Below are 15,750 nucleotides of genomic sequence, written 5' to 3' on the forward strand. Positions count from 1 at the left end.
ACTAACACCCAATCTGTGCTCAGAGTGCCATTTAGAAAGGGGCAGGGGAAACTTTCTGCAGATGTTGTGTTAACTACATTTGCCCAAGTAGGACTAAACCACAGCAGAATTTTATGCTTTGTTATTCTCCAGGTGACACAGGACTGCACTGCATTAAGCTGCCAAAGTTTTCCTGCAATGTACCTGGCATGCTCCGTTGCAAAGCTTAGAAAGCAGTATTTAAAATGGCAGGCTACTGAAGTGCTGGTTTTTAGTTGTTTGAGCAGCAGAAAAAACAAAGTGCATATAAGCTAACTGCTTTAAAATACTAAGTCTATGGATGTAAGGAATCTGTATATGCTTACCAAGGAATCCATGTGTGTGTACCCACGTATGTATGCAAAAACAACATCACAACGGAATTAAGAGATATTCCTGAAAGGACATACTGTTGAAACTCACCCCCACTCCAATAGCCAGCAAATATTTCTTCATAAGATTCTAAAACTTCCTCATGCAGTTGATGAAATTCAATCTTTACTGTACTTGGACAGCAGTTGATTTAGGTGTTTCTGAGGACCACCTGGAACAGTTATTTATTTTGGATATTTACTTTGTATTCCTAATTATCTTTCATTTACATGCAACTACACACAGCATCTATATTTCGAGACTAAATTTTATTCATAATCAAAAATTCTCAGTTAGGAACTGAGGTGGATCAAGATCCAATCGCTGAAGGCAAACATTCATCTCAGTACTATGAATAAAGGTATTTCATTACTTTTTCTCTCCTCAAGTACTGTACATATGCTTAGGAATGGTAAATATCAGTAATTGACTTGTGGGAAAAAGCTCATTCTAAGGCACATTCTCTTTAGATGCAATAAATAGATTGGATGCTTAGATCCTACAGTTTGCAAAACAAGCTGCTCAATGTGTGCATACAACTAACACCAGAGATCTCAAAAGAAGGTTTTGTATAATAACAAAATAAGGTTTTTGTATAATATCAAATATCAGATATGGCATTTTGCTTTCAATATCTTAAACATTCACCACAAAAGGTACCACATAATTAAAAAGCACTGAAAATTATAAAACATTTTTAAAAACAACACGATAGAAACACCTAGTCCTCCAGAATATGAATTCCTTGAAAAAGGCTATCTGGATCTCTACAAAGCTTTTTGTTCTTTTTTGAATGTGATTCTTGTCATTAAAACAAAGTTTTACAGCAATATTCTGCACCACCATAAAACACGCAGATTAATAAAATGAAAAGCCAGACCTATTAAGGCTCACATAAAAAATAATTATAAAATTCACATGACAGGTAGAGAAAACCAGGCTGTCATCTGTTTTTCCTCTGGCAATAATAAGCGAGACTTTGTTAAGCACCCACCATTAGAATTAAAGTATATCTGATTTACAGGCAAAAAAAAGAACTTAGAGGAAGAAAACATCATGTTGTCTATGTTAATCCATCATTGGTGGCTGCAACTTCATGTTGGAAACCTGCAAGATGAGTTAACTTTTTGGGAGCAACAATCGCAGGGTAGTAAAACAACTGGCGGTGTCTGGAAAGTCCCTTCTCCCACTGTGTGTTTGAATTTAATTAAAGGAATAAATTCACTTGATTCATATAAATTCCAGTTACTGGAACTAAAACAGAGAAACTGTAAAGGCATTGTAAGAGGGTTTAACTATATACATAACTAGAAAGACTGACGAAGATCAGATACACTGTGACAAAGATTCCTGATGCCCACAAAACACTAGGTGACACTGCAGTTTGCAAGGTCTCAGCCAACACAACAGTCACGATAAATTTGGGAGGAGAGTACATCAAAGCAGTCTCAAAAACAGGAAAAGCAAAATCAAATTCATAAATACAAAACGAGATATGCTGTTAACTCCAAAATGCATACACTTTCTGTATAGTTTTCTGATGATTCATCTATTCACACTAGAATTCCTTGGAGGCAGAAATCTGGTCTTTCTAAATAACTTTCACAACTCTTTGGGTTATGCCTAAGCGTTTTGGCATGTGATCTTCTCCTCTAGAATGCACAATCCTTACAGCTGCTTTTGCTCACGGGATATGCAGAAATGCCAGAGGGGAGTAACCCAGTGCTCCAGTTCTCAGGAAAGGCTGATGTTGCTCTGACAGAGCACAAGGAGAGTGAGATCAAACTGCATTTCGGAGAGCTAAACTTATTTTAACTGAGGGGATATCTGTGTGAAGCAATTTGTGTAATTCTGCACTAGTTAAGTATTAAAATCTTTTGCATAGGTTTATGCTGCTTGTATGCATTTCTCTTCACCAAAATTTGGCCAGAAGATCACTTTGCTTGTCACTGGTATGGAGGGCAGCAGTCAGGCTCCATCAACAACGCTGCACAAGAAACAGGTTAGGATACAGTTTGTGTCAGAAGAGAAGAAATGCCAGCATTGTTTTAACACTCATTTTAACATCCATATAGGACGTTAGGAGCCTTATATGCAAATCTCATTCGTTAAAAAAAAAAGATTATGGATTGAAGTGACAGATAATAATTCTCTACAGTCCATACTTCAGGTATCAACATCATGTTAAACACGTGCTGTCACATTTTCATTCACTGGCTTTTACCCCCGCCCCTCTTCTCCCTCCAGATTAACAACATTTTGGGATATTTATGTTTGGCTGAAGCCACTACAAATAGGAAAAGACTCTCTCCAACTCACAGCTCTAACTTGCAAACAGACTTTAGTATAGCAACAAAACTCAAAACTGGATCAGTAATGGGTCCAGTAAAATAGATTAAAATATTAATAATTTATCCCCAAATAAAAAAGTTCTAATGACTTATGGGAAAAAGGGCCCCTCTTGTTTGTATGAATTATCTAGGTGTCATCCTGACTAATGCTATGCCTAAGAATCTATTAGAAAAAAAAAAGGAAGAATTTTTTTTAGAAGGCATGATGTTTTCCTCATGAAGGAAATAAATTCTCATGAAGGAAATAAAATTTGTTTTTCAGTTTGACAAAGTAATCTCAAGGAGGCAAGTCAGGGATACAGAACAAAGTGGTTTTTTTGTTTTGTTTTGTTTTAATAAATACAACTATAGTGGTGTGCGGTTATTTGTCTTGTTATTTGAAATGCCCCCAAAATCCTAGTGAGTCTTTGCAACTTTTTAATGCAGACATTAATGAAGTTTCTACCGGTGTAAGGGAGGGGGAATCACAGATTTCTCTATCACAATTAGACAAACCATGAAAATTACTTGCTGCTAAAAATATTGTTCTCCCACCACAAACACAGTCTCTAAACCTGCCTTCAAATGTCAGAGATGCTGGAAAAAGAATAATTCTGAAATTTCTATTTCCACCATTTCACAGTTGCATCAGTCAGCAAAACAAACAAACAAACAAACAGAAACAACTTACTTATGCACCTGCCAACACATGGCCCCTATGTTGTTATTTTTTCCTTTGTTCAGGCTACTTTTATAGGGACAGCAACAGTAAACTTGTTTCCCCCAAGTTGAGCTTGAACTGACCGCTACAGCTTGCGCACTCTGATACACTGAAACACTTCATGGCACGACACGCACTGGCTCAGAGTACAAGAAGGGATGCAGGATACGACAAGACCCCGGAAGCCAGCTCCTCACCCGAGGTGCTGCTGAGAGATGCCACATGGCAGGAATATCTTCTTCAACTTTTCTTCAGGTTCTGAAATGATAAATGCTAAGTACAGTTGGAACAGCAAAGACCTTACAGAGCCATGAAGCCACTACTGCTGCCACAGGAAGGGAATGGGAGATTTGGCTAAAAAATCTTCCCCCAAGGGTTTTCTCTCTCATTTAAATGTCTTGGGTATTCCAGGAACTTAGCTCTCGGCCTACTTCCTCAGCTTTGGAAAGCTGGCAGCATCACCATTGCTTGTGCCAATGTTCAATGAATAACTTCAAGCTTGTTGACATTCTGTAGCCCCCAAGCATTTAGCTGCTTCTAAGCTAATTACACATGTATTTCTTCCAAAGGATTCTGTTTCTTTGATGTCCTTTAAAATTACCCCCACAAGATCACAGTTCTGCAGAATGCTCTTGCAATACTCTATGCTGAGTTTTTCTCACTTTGACAACCAAGACAACCAAAGGCAGCTTTGTACATAACCCCTTTTTTTTTTGCCCAGCAGTGGCCTACGTTACAGGCAATATTCTCCCTGTTCATAAGCGCAGTTCATCATTTCCAATCACTGCTTTTATCAGAAGATTCATCACTTTGAACCATTATACGCTGTTCCATTCAATCTTGTTTGGCCAGGGCTGGAAGACACCTCGCCCATGACCACCTATGATGCTAATAATCTGTGGACTACTACCACAAGGCATAGGGAAAGAAAAATCCATCAGAAAACAAAAGCCGTATCTGGCCAATGACTGTTTTTACTGCAGCAATGCACAGGAATTACCAATACAGCTGATGCTGCCATAAAGAAGAGCAAATGTCTGCCTAGCCCATCTTCTGAAGAGCTTACAGCGCAACAGAACTGCAGCTCTGCTGAACCTCCTTTAAGGCAGCAGTAGCCAACCTGACGGAAGCACACAGCAAGAACAGGCTTTTAGAATTCTTTTATTTTGCTAGTTACAATAATTGGTGAAATTTGTTTGTTCAGAAAAGGTTTTCTTTTTTTTTTCCAATTATAGAAACCTTTTAAAGTTACTATTTTTTTTCCTTATTAATTTCTACCCAGACTTTTCAACACCAGCAACAACAACAATCTGACTTCTGTTCTGTACAGGAAATGCACCAAGACATCTAATAGGAGGTATTCATAGATCCGTTTACTATAAAATATAACACACACAGACAATTTTCTTTAACAAGATTTAGGCTAGTAACTTTATCAATAATAGACAGAGATGATATTACTCACAGGAATTTCCAACACTGTGGATGTAAAGAAAAAAACAGTATCTAGAACCAGGCAATAATTTGAGCATTGCCAACATACCCTGCAGAATTAAATCCAAACTTTTGCAAGTGTTTTGAAAGACACAATCATCAAAACACCTGGACCATCAGTTCTGTTACAGGACAAAAAGTTGAGTCTCTACCACATAGAGGAGGTTATTTCAGAGAATATATGAAACTAGTACTGGTCTGAACTAGTACCCTCACTGTCTGGCAGACCACTATGGAAGATAAGCTCAGGAGGATATGAATATACTATTTCTAAAGTTAATACTTTCAGTTCCCCCCAGCATCTCTTCATTATGTTTTCTTTATATGATATGAACCACTAATTTTTAATACTATATGCAAAGGATTTCCATACTGAAAAATCTAATCTTCTTTAAAATCTACTGATTTCCTGTCTCCATTTAAAAATTCTCCTTTAGTGCCAGGTATTGAAGATCCAGTAGGAAAACAAGCAGGGCCTACAGCAAGAATCCTTTTTTTCCTGACTTCATCATGATGAAAGAAAGACTTCAGATGTTTGTACTGACAGAAATAGACTGCTACTTACCGAGGCTCTCCTCCAGTGTTGCTTCGGGTTCATGCTGCTGAGGGCCACCTCGCTGTTGCTCTTACTGACTGCTGCCTCCTAGTGCAGTTTCTCTCTGACGGCTGTCCCTTACGCTGGCGAATGCTTCCAGCCCAGGCTTTTTAGTTATTATCTTGGACAGTTACAGACGTGTAACTGCTTATGGTTCTCTGTTCCTAAAAACAAGATGTGTTAAACTCGAGTTTAGAAAACTACGCATGGATACGAGGAATAATGAATACAGATGTCAGGGCCCCGAATGCACAGTATTTGGCCTTAAGCCACTGACATCACCATCAATTTGCCTGAAGAGCTGGGCTCTCGGCTGCCCCACTGCCTGCCCTGCTCCCTCACTCGGCCGCCGCGGGATGGGCTGGTTGAGGAGGCCCTGCCATGGTGTCCCGCTACTGCTCAGCACCCTCAGCAGCACCCAGGGAGCTGCAGCCTGATAACAACATCTCCACACTCGATTCAAATACTTGTGCTGTTTGAGAGAGGCCTGCAGATGCTAATAAAGCATCTCATCTCTATTTTAGGTTAAGAAAGAAATAGCATGGTGTCAGGTTAAGGTATTCCGCCGAGGCTGCAGATCACTGCATACCACTGCACTTAACCTGCAGCACTGGGTGCCTGCTGAACCCAAGGGCTGTCTGTGACCACACAGCTGCAAGCAGCAGCTTAAGGAAAAGCACAGACTTTGGAAACACTGGGGAAAACCAGAAAAAAATCCTAGTCTGTATAATGGTGAAAATGTATACAAAGTGTTTCTAAGGTTTAGATATGAAAATTCACACACTGCAGCATGTAACAATTAACTTCTTAAGGATAGTACGAAGTTGTTTTTCTAAAATTTCATTGCAGGGCTGATTTTGTATTCAAACAGATTAGGTTCCCTAAGTATTTGTAGTAAGTGTAAGAATCAATAAATTAATACATACACACAAAGTATTTGTATACCTAATATATATATCTATGAACTATATATTTATTAATACTTTATTAAGTAATTATAAGAAAAAATGTCTGAGAAACTAATTATTGTCAAGTCATATCACTGCTAGGTAGATTCTTAATCGGAAGCTGCTCTGCATTGTAGCTGATTCCAATACAGGTAGCTAAACATTCAGACAGCAAACAGACTGCCTACAGGAGACTTGATGATTCATGCAACAGAAAATTGGAATTCAATATGCCCTGATGCCAAGCATTTGCCTTCAGAATTAAAATAATAATAATAATAATAAAAAGCACTTCTCTCTTACAGGGCATTAAAAATTCTAAGCAAACTACAAAATAGTTTGGAAAGATGCATTAAAGACAGAAAAACAACATTCACAAAGAAGCTCATGTACAAAACATGACATGTACATTCTTCATTGCAACTTACATTTGCTATCAAGAAGGGCATATATTATACCCAAATTTCTGAAACACATGAATTCAACATCTTGTATCATTTTTGCCTTCTGAAAGATTTATTTTAGTCACTAAGCAGCATCCAAGATTACGTGTTTATTTGAAGCATTATACACAAAAGAAGCATTTAAACTTATTTAAGCCAAACTCGGAAAAAACACTTGGGGGTTTCTTAGTTGAACTTAAAACAAACCTTCTGACTGTAAAAATTAATAAATGAAGGTAACCTCCAGCATAAGCAGTCTTGGACTTTATTAAGACGACTGGCTTTGAAAACACACAAGAAAGCCTACCTCAATTAATGGGAAAAAAACCACCCTCCCCTTAACCTCTGCATTTTCACATAAACCGTAACATCCTGTCTGGCTGTTTGAGAACCAACTGCACAATTCTGAATCACTGCCTGACTGAAAAGGAATATTCATCAAACACTAAACATTTATTCATGACCACTTGTCTTCAGCCTGCAAAATTTTCACTAAAAAACAAAATAATTTGGAGGGCTAACCTGACCAGGTGAATAGAAAGGCTTTCCATAGCAAATACTAAAAATAGCAGCCTTCATGACAGATTTTGTAAAATAACAATAATAAAAATAAAAACAAAACGAACACACACCCGTATTTTAGCTTAATTTTCCAGGAAAGGCTTAACAGGTCAAACTGTCTGTTCAGAAAGATGAGGACCAACCCTACCACAGTCACTGCAACTATTTCTAAATAAATGGAATACAAGATAGCCCAAGAAAATGAGTTTTTCCAGCTCAGCTCCTTAATAGCAGTGAAACAAACATGGTGCTGCTCATGAAATGCATTTCCTGTATTTTGCAATCTAAGTATTGCCCTGGAGATTGCTCTCTACAAAAGGTATTAGCTGAGGATCTGCACAATGTCATTTCAACACCATCTTCTAATTCCAAGAGACAGAAAATAATCTGTCATTATGTTAAGTCTTTTCTGCTCAGTCCCTAACCACCTGCAGTATTTAAACACACCAGAATTACTATAGCTGTAAAAAGAGTATCAAATCATTTCTCTTTTTTCCATATCATTTAGGAAGACCAGCTGTTGCTATTGACTGCTGAGGAGCTATATTGAGCAAGCTAGTTGGAGCAAAGGCAGCAAAAGTTTTGCCAGTGTGTGGAGATTGGAGTATTAAGAATTTTGGACAGAGGAAAGCAGACACAGACAACAATGACAAAATGTTCTTGTTTTAATAGGATGCATTTCCTATTAGAATAGGAATTTAAACAAATAAATAAAAGAACAGGGCTCCTTACTCCTTACACAAAGTCTCTTAAAATATAGGATCAAATAGGATCAAACTCTTCAAGGGACAAAGCAAGCACTTTGTAACATAATTAATTAGTGCAGGTTATAAGAGTATGTCACTTCCTCTCAATTCACTTGAGCTGAAGGTTCTTGAAAATAGAATATGAAACATGCTAAATCAGCAATATCAGATTTATGGGCAGATTAATCCTTTAAAATTAACTAATGGAGAGGCACAAAAAGTGACTAATTTAGATTCAGCTTCCCAAGTACCAGCTGACTGTTTCAATGTGATTCAGAGTATATGAATTTACATTAACTTTTAGTCATCTTATGCACAAGGCATAGTGAAAATGCCAGCTTCACTCAGATTGAATTTAAGGTAAATAGCTGGCTGAACAGTTAAGGGCCTTTTTTGAACTTACATTTGTGAGACTGCATGAACATTCAGATACGTGCATTTAGCGAGTTCTGAAGATCAGAACCCATATGCATTCCTACCTGAGCCAACACTAGTTAGAAAATAGCTTATTTTTTCCCATTCAAATTAGCGATAGAGAGATTGTAGGATTTTATTTATTGTGAAGAGTTCATTTCAGTAAATCTAATACTCGATAACTCAATGGTCTAACATCATGCAGTGCACTCAGAAAGATGCCAAGCCTACTACCAAAGCACAGAATATTAGAAAAGCACCTATGATAATCTCCACCTTTTTAATGCAACACCTAGAAAGAAGCTGGCTTTTGGGATAAAATGCAGAATCGGAGGATTGACTTTTTAAAAAAACAATTCATAAAGCAAAATTATTTTTGACAGCACATTTATGCTGTTTTGATTAAAGGGACAGAAGTTTTGAATAGTTAACACACACCAAAGAGGAATGAGAGGGCATAAGGAAAGCAGGAACTACTCGCCTTTTCTCCTCCTCAACTACAAACAGAACACTTCTATTTTCCTGTCTTCCTCCCACAACGCAATTTTCCTTTTCCTTACTCTCCCATATTGCTCCAACAGTCACTACCATGACACTTAACTGATGAAGCAAGATCACACCAGATGCCTTTCATAGTTCACATGGAGATGCACTGCAAAGGAAGGGATCCTTGGGGATCTATTTCACTATCCTCTGCCGCAGACCCCAAGGCTGCAGTCACGACAGCTAAAGTTGATTAGGACCCAACGAGCCTATCCTAGCTACTCCTATCACCTGTATCTCATGAATTTGCCAGATAAATCAGCTCCAGTTCAAAAAGTTTAACTATTCCATGCCACCTCGCCATGCCAAATATTCATAAGGGCAATGGGCTGGTTGAGGTCAGGTAGAAGGAGCTGAAGACTGACAATTGCAATGAAACCAAATCCTTAATCTCAGCCATCATATGGCACTAAATTAAGCAATCAATCACTTGATTAGTAAAACTAGCATCAAATCAACATCACTTTCTGCTTTCCATGGCACATAAGGGACTGGACATAAATGCTTTGCAGATGCTAAACCCCTTGCATAAAAAGCTGGTAATTTTTTATATAGCAATTTATTGTAGAAAAGTCTTCAAAGGCAAGTTATACTCTGGACAACATACAATATTTTAATTACAACCCCAAAGGTATTACTTCAGCTTTTGTTTATAATAAAAATTTACATTTATAATTATTGTTCTTCCTTTGCAATGGAAGATCAGAACATTACACTTCTTAAACTCTGTATGCAGTAAATTAGCTTCAACTCATACCAGTACAAAAATGTAGGCTTTATATCCATGTTTGATTGTGTACAGTAGGTACCCCGTTGGAATTAATATCTAAGTAGCTTCAGTTAATATTTTAGAAATATTACTGTGAGTCCATTCAGATATCTAATTCCAACTATAACTAGATTTTCAGACCTAATAAACAGACTTAATTTAAAAAAAGAGAAATAATAATCTCTCTGCCTGGGTTATGCATCTCTTTCTCCAGAGGAGCAAAGAGATGCTGTAGCAACACATCGACATATTTGCAAGAATCATACACAAGCAGGAAGAAAAAAGCCAAAATTAGTGCTACTTTTGACAATAGCCATTCCCAAAACACCCAGTGGTTCTATTGGTTTTCTGTAAGTTGTGTCTGTCACAGCATGTATATATGAGGCTAACACCTAAATTTTGTGCCCACTAGCAAGCACAACACAGGTTCTTGTAACACCACACCAACCAACGCACCACTGACGCAAAACCACACCAACAAATGACCCCACTCACCTTCTGCTGCTGGCAGAAGCTGCACGAAGAACCATCTACTTTCTCAGCACCAAAGAAAGAACATGGTTAGCACCCCATGGTTTATTTTCAAGTTACCCCCCTAGCCAACAGGAAAGAATTCTTTATCAAACTGGTGTAGGCTGCTCATCATGAAACACTTATCTATCTGGGAAACTTGAAACCCTTAAGCTTCTCCTCTGTTTCACTGACAGCAGCCTCCAATACCCTTGCAGGATAAGGACAGTCCTTCATTCCTCTCCTTTGCAGAAGGATTAATGGGAATCACGGGAGGTCAAGGAACACAGGATTTATAACCCACTGCAAATCCTATCTATTGAGGGATAAGTCATTTTGATATCACGGTTCCTTTTTGTCTAAGGGAAGATTCATGGTAATATTTCCACATCACAGAAAAGTTAATTTTTACCAAACTCATTTTATAGAAGAAAATCCATCACAGAAGCTATTTTGTGAAGACAAGATGTACAGTACAGCAAGATTACACATCAAGATTTGGATCTGAACTTCTGTTAAACCAGCTACATTTTGCATCCCTTATTCTTCAGTAAATACTGGCCCTTGTTGAACTCTAGTTTCCAACAGGCTGTGGAATACTTGAGAACTGCCAAAACACAAAAGTCATCATGCTACTTCCATTCAGATGGTGAATTTAATGAAACTCTAATAACTGAGCTGCTTAATTTAAAATAGCGCATCTTGTTACCTTGTTAGATATGAACCTCTGAGGTGCACTGGGACTTTGGCCACTTGTGGTTTATGACCACTAGGTATATTTAATTTAAACACCACTTGGGAGAGAAGGCAAGCTGCATTTTCTCAATAGCACTACTCGTGTCTGAAGAACACAATCATGCATTCCCCTCCAAACAAAGGGAAGTACAGTATCAGAAACTACTAAACTTATCTCCAATCAGTACTTGGATGCTGTGTATGTTTTTTGTTGCTTATCCATTAAAAGAAAGATTTTGAGGTTTAGGAATAGTGGCAGGGTTTATTTACAATTATCAGAGCCTGAGAAACACAGACAGAAGCTGCTTTCTCCTCCTCACGAGGGATGACTTTTGATCATACACCATAGCATAAAGCAAAAACAACAACCCGATACAGACAGTTCCTAAATCTCTATCCCAACATAGGATTATCATAACACAGCTATGGACTGGTGTTACACTAACTCAGGACTACAGATTCTTAAGTCCAGCCCTACATAATGCAAATACTTGCAAAGTATGACTCTCTGGTGAGGTGTTTTGAGAGGTTAGAATTTTTTTTGTTGTTGTTATTTTCCCATATAAACTAAGAAAACTATACTGGGATGCTAAGAATTATGTTTGGAAGTTATGTCGGGGAATATGATTTGCATCTAATTATGAAAATAATTTGTAAAGGCACAATTCATAGGTACAGATTCCTGCTTACTCACCACTCCAGAAAGAGATTCTCTCTGTTCCAAATAGCCATTAGTCTAATGCGAAGCAACTAGCAATTTTACAGTTGCTGGACTCTGATTAGATTCAAAGCAGATGTGATCTTGATAATTATTGGAATGCTTCACTGATCCATTTGCACTTATATGCCTTAGCAATTGCATTTTCAGGGCAGATAATGCATCATGTTAATTTATCTCAGGAGAATCATATGCTAGTTTACAACTTGGACTTTGTATATTTGGTTATCCATGCCTTAATCACAATTACACAACCTACGAGTATGAATGCAGTATGAAAATTTTCTAGAACCACCTGAGTTACTCGGCTTCTTTCTCTTCCAGCAGTCAAAATAGAGTATAAGGTCCCTTAAAATTTCTTGTCTCATTTTCCTGCATAGTGTATGCATAAATGATGTGTTACTTAAATATATATTCTCATAGTTCAACTGAATAGGAATGTCCTCAAATTTAGAGATGTGCAAAACAAAAGCTGCATTAGAGAGGAGCTCAGCTCTTACACTTGTAAACATAACTCCCATGAAGTCAAGAGCAACTAGTCACCTACTAAAAGCCTCTCACAGCATTTCACACAAACACATGTAAGTGTGTAAGTGCACAAGAAACTTCTAAAAAAGCATACCAACATGACAGTAATTTCCTTTCTCTAACAAAAATAAAATTCAAGAGAAGAACCTGCTTGGGCTGTTTTTAAAAGAGTAAAATTTGGGACGTTAACATAATAATCTGCATTCTGTGTTTTGGCATTAAGAGAATCTACTAGCCACTCAAATCTTCTAAGCACCCATGCATTGAAAAAGAGCTGTTTTAAGTATCTTGTTGCAATAAACTGTGGTTTTTTAGTAAGATAACAAATAATATTTGATAAGCTGTAATTGAATTAAACAAGACAGATGTAGACAGCGTAAAGAAGCCATCCTTTTTTTTTTTTTTTTTAAAAAAAAAAACAAGACCTCTGGGAAGTTGAAAGGCACAACTCTTACTGCATATCCAATTACCAGTAACCAAACTCCTGACAGCTAGCACATGGCCAATTATAATAAAAAATACCAAACCAGTGATAGATTAAAAAAAAAAAAAAAAAAAAAAAAAAGGATATGGAGAAGCTGAAGAATATTTGGCATCTTTGCTAAAGGTGTATTAAGCACATCTTCTGAATCATTAACTGCTTTTTTGGATGCTATTTATGTATGCTTTGCTTTCTAAAAAGGAGGAACTATTCCCCAGTGTCAGAAAAAAATCCAAGAGCCAAATTTCGGTTTTCAAGTTGCTTCTTTTAAGAGTAATTTTTTGATGATACTCTACCAATAAACTCTCAATAAAGGTTTCCTTCAGTTTTGATCTGTTTTCAAGACTACATGGCTAGCTGTAGCTGCATAAAAATTACTTGCACAAGAATATTCTAAACTGACAAACTAAAATTTGACATGGAAGCAAGACTTTAAGAAAGGAATTACAGATGAGCACTTGGCACGCAGCAGTTACGCAGTGCAGGGTTCCATCCCAGGGCTCGTGCGACTTCAGCTCCAGGCTCCATGCTGATGTTTAGCGCGCTCTCCTCCCTGCAGGAGGAAGGCAGGAGGGGTCGCCCCTGCCAATGCCAGATAATCCTGCCCTGCGCAGGCCCTAATGCTCTGATGACCTGCACATGCGGTAGCCACCTCACCAAGGCCAACATACCAGTTCCAAGCAAAGACAAGAGGAAAACAGGTATAGCATCTGCTGCAAGACTGTGTTGCATTGATATTTCATTTTAAAGAACACATGTAAGAATTAGATTTATTATCAATGAGCTTTATGGCTTAATAATCTTCAGCACTTTCACAAAACACGCACCACTCCAGCCGCTCCTTCAGGCCGACCAGCCCCTACGCAGACCATCAGGTTGCCCAGCTCGGCCCACGGCAGCAGGACGCCGAGGCCAGCACGAAGCACGCGTGGAACAGCCCACCCCGGCGCCGGGAAGGAGCCGCGAGCCCCGGCGTGTCCCCACACTCACCCCTCGGGCGCACACGGAGCCCGTGCCTGGGAGCCGCTGCCCCGCTCCGCGCGCCGCCGCCTAACGGCCGTTAACGGTCGCTAACGGCCGCGCCGGGGCGCCGCTGCGGGGAGGAGCGCGAGGCGGCGCCGCAGCCCGGCCGGGCCCAGCAGGGGGACGCTGCAAATGAAGTTCAGCTGCTGGCGCAGGTGGCGCCGCGTGCGCGGAGCGAGGCCCACGCGCTGCATGTGGCTGTGCCAGAATCTCTTCATGGTTCTCGAAAGAACCATCATTGGGGCAGTTCCATTTCTCGCTTCAGGCAAAACAAAAATGATGGGCACTTTTCCAGTTAGAAACCACATGTTGGTTTGTGGTTAATTTTTTTTTTTTCCATGGGAAAAAAACGTTTTTCATGAAGTTTCATATTGCAGGAGGAGCTGCTACATGCACTGGCAGTAGGAGTCCAGAATTCCTCCTTCCCCCTGCCCATAGAGCAAACTGCAGCAGCTCTAGTGCCTGTCTCGCCTCTAGCCCTAGAAACTCCTCTGGGTGCGTTTAGCTCTGCACTTGTTGCTCAGCCCTTCCCTGGGAGCCAGCAAAATTCCAGAGAACTTGAATCCTCCAACAAAACACGAATACCAGAGACTAAGCCCCATCAGCCCATCTCCTCCATGCTCCAGAACTGATCTGCTTAACTGAAGCCCCAGCAGGTGCTGGGGAAACCCTGCCATTGAGCTGCTTTGTAAGGATCAGCACTGCAAGAAATACCTCAGGTCACATAAGTTCATCTTTAATTACTTTATTTTTTACAATAATAAAAATAAATTAGTTATAAACAAAAATAGTTAACATTTTTTCATCAAAGAGAAAATGTATACAATATGAAAAGGTGTGATGCTGTACAGTTCTGGTTCAGGTGCACGGCCAGGGATACATATTCCTGAACGAGTCAGAAAATTTATCTATTTTCCCCCTTAAATTCACTCAATGAAGTGGCTAATCAGAAAGTTTATAAAGTTGTATTATGGATTTACAGCATGACATATATACATAAATATATATGTAATACTTGTGCTATAAAATTCTATTAAAAGCTAGATTAGTATGATGAAAGAGCTGGACAAAATGTGAATGGCATATGTAAATAAATACATATTAGGTCCCTTTTAATAAAAAAATCTGCCTATTCTAAATATTTGAAATATTTTGGTGCAGTGGCTTGTTCCATAGAGACAGCTCAGAATACATATTTCCCATAGACATCTTGTATTTACAAATAACAACAAAATAAGTTATAATAAAGTATATCCTTCTGCCAAAAATCAATTCCTAGGTTAGGGTCAAGGAGAAATCATATTACACATATAAAAAGGTTAGGGTTTTTTGTCACTCCTAATGTCAGGTTTACTAGCCCACACGGTTAAGGCTCCAGTCCTAGATCCATTGTGTGGAGCCTGTGCCACTTGCATGGGGCTCCAAAAGCTCTTCTGTGTCCCCCACAAAGGCCACTGCAGGACTAGGTCTCAAGAGACCCAACTGTAGCATGGGGAGCAAGCAGCACTGACAGACTGTCACTGGGAGCTTACTGATTTCCCAAAGGAAATATTTAAGCCTCTGCACAGCAACAGTTTCTGTCTTCTAATACATTAAAATATATGGGAATATAAAAGATTTGTAACACATTCTTAACAACTTGTGGTTGCTGAAAGCTGAGAAGCAAAAGAGCCAAGTTCAGACCTGATGTAAACTCTATAAATGAAAGTGTATCTCTTCCACCAGGTCAGAATTTCACCCACACTATTTCTATTAAGATCTAATAATGCAATAGTTTTCTTTAAAATATAGAGAAAAAATAT

The sequence above is a fragment of the Tinamus guttatus genome, unplaced genomic scaffold (genome assembly GCF_059628265.1).
Source record: "Tinamus guttatus ecotype Peru unplaced genomic scaffold, ASM5962826v1 Tinamus_guttatus_pri_ptg000004l, whole genome shotgun sequence".
Taxonomy (NCBI): Eukaryota; Metazoa; Chordata; class Aves; order Tinamiformes; family Tinamidae; genus Tinamus; species Tinamus guttatus.